We start from the raw sequence: 6,419 nt of genomic DNA on the forward strand, positions 1-6,419 counted from the left end.
AGGCCACCCTGTTGTCAAAAAAACCAAAACTGTGGCAGTGACACCAGCCACGGAGCCATGTATTTATGGACCATGTGTCCGCCTGTTCCTCCCAACGTGGTTGCCCACAACTGAAAGGAGGGAGGAAAAAATAACCTGCACTCCAGATCCCTTCAGTGACCATCCCAAGACCCTGAAGCCTCTTTTGATGGCTTTTGCATTGTGCGTCACAGCTTCATCCCCACCCATGTGGAGGAGAAGTAGTGGGTAGTAGCCAGAGGGCCACACCAGGCTGGAGAGTTTCCTCATGATGTCCTTAACCTGGGCTCCAGGGAGGCAGCAGAGGGTCTGCCCAGCATATCAGACCCAACGTACCTCTCAGAAGGGAGTTCCCTACAACTATAACCCACCTGTTCTTTCTCATGGAGGTGGTCACGATACGGGGTGTGGGCCTTTCTGGCCTTGGTGATACCTCTGGTGTAGCTCAACATGCCTTCTAAATTGCTGCCATGGGTTTTGTGTTGTTCCTTCATTCTTACCCAGGGGAGTATGGAGAAAAGGGGTATCTTGCATACAAAACAAGGCTTACAGCTCTTCCCCATTCCAAGTTCAGCAACTTGGTACAATCTTTACTTCTGTTGGCAGTTCTGCTCTTAGAATAGTGCTAAGCAGCTAGAGTCGGTAATAGGAAAAGGCAACTTCAACATTCACTACGTCAGGACCAGGTGAAGGTCAGCAACTTCAGCACTGCTTTCAAACTTCTCTGTTTTACAGAATCTGAGTGTGACAGGTTTATCTTGAGAATAACACTTTTTTCACTGAAATCATGCACTGTTATGAAGTAACTCCTCCTTACTCTGTGTACTAATTCTGAAGAGATGAGAACTTTTTTCCCCAGCACCGCCTTTTTGTTGTTTGGGTTTTTGTTTTGTTTTTTTCTTTCTTCCTAACAGACTGGAATAGTATACTGCATAATAGTTTTTGGATTGTAGCCCTCATCTTCCCTTCTCTTCACTTGCATGGTTTAAGTAATAACAAAAAAATCCTTGCTAGTGACCAGAGGCACAGAAAAAAGCATGAAAAACATGAAATCAGAATTCTAGTATGTCATACTCATTGCACAAGCAGTATTAATGTTTATTGTGTTTAAAACTGCTAATTATCTGTGCTAGTTTGCCCTAGTTACTAATTTTTATGTCACTTCACCAGAATCCATCACTGTGAATTTTTCTTTCCCTGCTAAATGCACCGCTCCGTCAGAGACCATGTGTGCAGGGTGTAGTTGCTACATGTAAGCTGCTGCTAATGCCTGTTTGAGGTAGTTTGACCAACTTCTAACTGTCCATTTACATAGTGGTACACCTAAATGATGTTAACTGCTTGTATACGTTGTCCTTAAGCAGAACCCATTACCTTTATTTTTGGTCTCAATAATCTGGCTGTAAAGTTAAGATAAGGCAGAATTATAGGTTTGGTAATGTGCAAAAGCCAACAGAAGAATATTCATTTTAACTTGAACAACACTGCTCACCAGCAGCTGGGTTTATGGAGCTTGTTTTGCTGTATTTGCCCAGCAGACTTCCTACTATTAGCATACACTGCGTCCTTTCTAAAGATTTCTTGACTATATTGAGTACATCTAGGTTTTGTAGATGCAAGCGTACTTTTTATCATCCTTATTACTCCACTATCATTTCTGTGAATGGATAGAAGCACATGCACATGTATGCATCTGTAGTGATCTATACAAAAACATGATTTGTGCATATTTATATGATAGTGCTATTTCCATGTCACCTTCCTGCCCAAAGTTGCCAACAGCCTAAAACTCTCTATCTTCTCTTCAAAGCTCTGTTGATGAAAGAGGAGGAGATGTGAAGGGTGCCTGGGAAAGGCCTCCCTGCTGCTGCTCAAAGAAGCACACTCATAAATGACTTTTTGCACAAAACACAGCAGCACTCAGTTACAGTAGCACTTTGTACTGACACGCTGGCTGCCTTGGGGAAATTAAAGTATCAAGCTACAGGCATTTAGAAAGGTTAATGATTAAATATTGAAACCTGTATTTACAAAGCAGAATCCACTTACGTGATTACTGGAAGTTAAAACTCAGCATGGAAAGCTGTTTTAGTTCCCGGCAATACAGTTAAGATTTTGAATACAGCAATCTCCCAAACAAAGGTGAAAACATGTGAGTAGTTACTAAATGCTACAATTGTTTACAAAGCTTACCATGAGCATAATGACTCTGTACTGGTGTGATGAAATGGCAGGTGTTTATGTACCACGACTGAATAGCTTTCAGATCTAGACGACAGTACCTCAGGTTACTGAGCTGGTAGGTCAATAGCCATGGCAGCTCCCAGTACGAACTGGCCCTCGGCAGGTGGCCATGTTTGGCCTCCACAGATCCTGGGGTTTGGCAACCATTAGTTTCACAGCAGACTGCAGTTCAGGGGAGGCACTAACGTGGCCATACAGCTAGACCATTGGACAGCAGCGTTCTCGTTCAGCTTCCAAGTTAAGGTAGTTACTGTACACTGGATTTTGCATACTTCTACATACAGCTAGCCACAAGGTGTATTTTATTGCCTTAGGAGACTAAAAACAACTTCCACTTTCAGCCTCAGAAGCGTTTCTGAAAAGATGTTAAAGGAAATGGGAATTCTCACATAGGCACTTCCTGATTCTGACCATTCCATATCAAAGGATGTTATTGCTAGGCCGCTCTCAGTTGTCTTTGAAAGGTCATGGAGAACAGGAGAGGTGCCTGAGGACTGGAGGAAAGCCAATGTCACTCTGGTCTTCAAAAAGGGCAAGAAGGAGGACCCAGGAAACTACTAGCCAGTCAGTCTCATTCTGGGGGTCATCGATGAGCATGTGGAGGAGAAGGTGGTTATTGGGAGTGGTCAACATGGATTCACCAAGGGGAAATCATGCCTGACCAATGTGATAGCCTTCTGGGATGGCATAAGTGGCTGGGTGGATGAGGGGAGAGCAGTGGATGTTGTCTACCTTGACTTCAGCAAGGCTTGTGACACCACCTCTCATAACATCCTCATAGGCAATCTTAGGAAGTATGGGTCAGATGAGTGGACAGTGAGGTGGGTGGAGAACTGGCTGAATGGCAGAGCCCACAGGGTTGTGATAAGAAGCGCAGAGTCTAGTTGGAGGCCTGTAGCTAGAGGTGTGCCCCAAGGGTCAGTGCTGAGTCCAGTCTTGTTCAACATATTCATCCATGACCTGCACGAGGGGACAGAGTGTACCCTCAGCCAGTTTGCTGATGATACAGAACTGGGAGGAGTGGCCGACACAACAGGAGGCTGCACTACCATCAGGTGAGACCTTGACAGGCTGGAGAATTGGGTAAAGAGGAACCATATGAAATTCAGTAAGGGCAAGTGTAGGGGCCTGCACCTAGGCAGGAATAAGCCCAGGCACCAGTGCAGGTACAAGGATGATTAGGGGCCTGGAGCATCTCTCGTATGAGGAAAGGCTGAGAGAGCTGGTTCTGTTTAGCCTGGAGAGGAGAAGACTGAGAGGGGATCTCATCAACACTTAGAAATATCCAAAGGGCAGATGTCAAGAGGATGGGGCCAGACTCAGTGCTGCCCAGCCACAGGACAAGGAGCAACGGGCACAAACTGGAACACAGGAAGTTCCACCTGAATATGGGAAAAAACTTCTTCACTTTGAGGGTGACCGAGCACTGGAACAGGCTGCCCGGAGAGGTGGTGGAGTCTCCTTCTCTGGAGATATTCAAAACCTGCCTGGACATGATTCTGTACAACCTGCTCTAGGTGATCCTGCTCTAGCAGGGGGGTTGGACTAGATGATCTCCAGAGGCTCCTTCCAACCTCTACTAATCTATGATTTGGTGAATCAAAACTCCTTTTACCAAAAAAACAGGTACTGTATATTTGACAAGTATGCCAAATCCAGCTTGTTTTCACATAGGTGTTGATAAACTAACACACATCTGTCTTTCACAACAGTTTCAGAGACAATGGGTCAACCATGCCACTACTTCAAAGGGTTAAATGAAATGGATGCAGAGATGAGCTCCTGATTGTATGCTGCAAGTCACTGCAGTCATGCTCTATCCATTCAGCTGCTTGAGGTTTTACTGCCTGAATTTACTGCCCATTTACAAACGAGAAGTAACCTAAATCCATAGAATCTCAATGACTGTAGAAATGGTCACCTCACCTTCCAAGATGCCAGAGAGCTGAGAACTGACAGGCAGTCAAACTCAAGTCTCCCAAGGAATAAGGCTTATTCTTTTTGCAGAAAGGAAGCAAAGCACAAAATGTAAAGCAGGGTTAGCTTTGGCAGTAGCACCCCTACTTCAAGATTTGAGTTTACTACAGCTTAAAATATTGTGCAGCCCTGCGGAGCTGCTCATCATTCAAGTGAACAAGGGGCTGTTGTGATAACAAGTGCCCAGCTAGCAGTGAAAAGTGGCACTGTCTATATGAATCACATTTTCCTTTGGAACTTCACACCAACAGTAAAATGAGAAGGGCCCTCCTCTTCCTCAACACAAGAAACAGCGTTCAGTATCGCTGTCTTGTCAGCAAGGCAAAAACTTGCATTAGGGAGAGAATCTCCAAGACCTTTTGGAGGTTTGCAATAAGTTATAAGGGTTCACACTGCCAAATCACTAAGCATTTAAAAAAAGATCAGAGCAAAAAGCCAACCACAGTTTCAGGTTAACGTTTTTTAGATTCAACCGATTCAACTACAGTTTTTAATACTCTAGCTTTTCTGCTTCTGTACAGACACAAGTCCACATGTCAGCAGGCAGGGTCCTTAAATTTTCATTTCAATATAACTCAAATAATCTCCAAGTTCCATTCCCTTATATCCAGTTTATTGTAATGAGGGGTTATAAGAAAAAATTGATTGTCTTGCTTAAAAAAAAAATAATTAAAAAAAAGACATAAATACCAAACACACAGACAAGGGATTATTAAAAAAAAAATTCTCATTTTTCATCATGAAATAATAAACCTACTTGGAAGTTTTGATCACTGAAACACTAACAGTATTTAACAAGTAGCCAAAACAGAAACCGAGCTGGTGTCATAGAAATTTAACTACGCTGGGTGCCATGCTGGATTTCACTCAGAGGACTCATTCAGAAGGATACATTAAATTAAGACCAGACCCAGCAGTTTCTGGGAAGTAAAGTTATCTTTAAAAACTCTGATTTAGTGTAACCTTTTTGTCATTGAATTTTAATCATTCAATATGAAATAGGACCAGAACACACAAACAGCAGCTTCTAATATGAGTTCTTCTCTGTTTTGTAGTTAAGCACAGGATGTACTCAACTCCCACACCCAGACTGTAGCCAGCTTCCCTTGGCCTTATTGGAAGTACAGGACTGGCCATAGCAAAATTTCATCATTTGCAGGGACAGCAATTTTGAAATATAATTGACCATAACTTTTTGCTGGAAATAACGTAAATGGGTTGGGTGAAAGATAACATACCAAGGCAGAATTAGTTTAATGAAAGAATATATTCACATTTTGGCCTCTCTCTTCTCCCTACTGTTAAAAAAGAGGAAAAAAAACCCCACATAAAAGCCCCCTTACTGATTGCTGCCTTAGAATTCAGCACAAGAAGCCATCAAACAAGCAAACAGTATCTTTGGAAATCATGCCAGCTGTCTACATGATCTCAGTCCCGATACTGAAGAGGATTGGGAAGCCCATACGCTACCAAGAGACAGCTGAAAGAGAAGGACGTTGCGGAAAGATGAACAGTAGTAACTTCAGAGGCAAATACTGAAGTTGCAACCAGGGTTGTATTGCAGGGAACCTTTAAAGCAGCTGCTACAGCACTGCAGAGCAGTCTAGCCCTAGCAGTTCAACTGTTGACAGTTATGGTGGGCAGGGCACTCCTTCAGCAGATTCCTGAAGGATAAGAGAACAATCACCACCTGCTGCTACAGGTGCTTGGTTCACCACTCTGTTTTCAAAATACACAAGCCAACAGCTGGCTGACTTACAAGACCAAAAAAAAAAAAAAAAAAAAAAAAGAAAAATAACCTTTTTTTTTGTCCTAAAAAAGAGCACAGATTTATATTCACATGACCTAATATACCACTGGAAAGCAGTCAGATACATCAGTGATGAATGGTGTCCTGCAAACGCTTAAGACACTTTTGTTTCAAGACATCTAAGACAATCAAGTGAGCACTTGCAGAACCTGCGGCCACAGGACCTGAATAGAATTCAATTTGTCAAATACATTTCCGTATGCGGGTTATCAGTCAGCTGTCTTTTATACCAACCAGAACTAGGCATTTTTGGAGAACAAGCTGAAGCTTTCAAAAGACAAGCTGTTAGCACTACTAGCTTTCCAAAACAGCAAAGATCTCAACTGAAATCCTCTGAACTACAGGTGACTTCAAAAAGCAAGGTACTAGA

This window comes from Balearica regulorum, chromosome Z, assembly GCF_011004875.1.
Source record: "Balearica regulorum gibbericeps isolate bBalReg1 chromosome Z, bBalReg1.pri, whole genome shotgun sequence".
Taxonomy (NCBI): Eukaryota; Metazoa; Chordata; class Aves; order Gruiformes; family Gruidae; genus Balearica; species Balearica regulorum.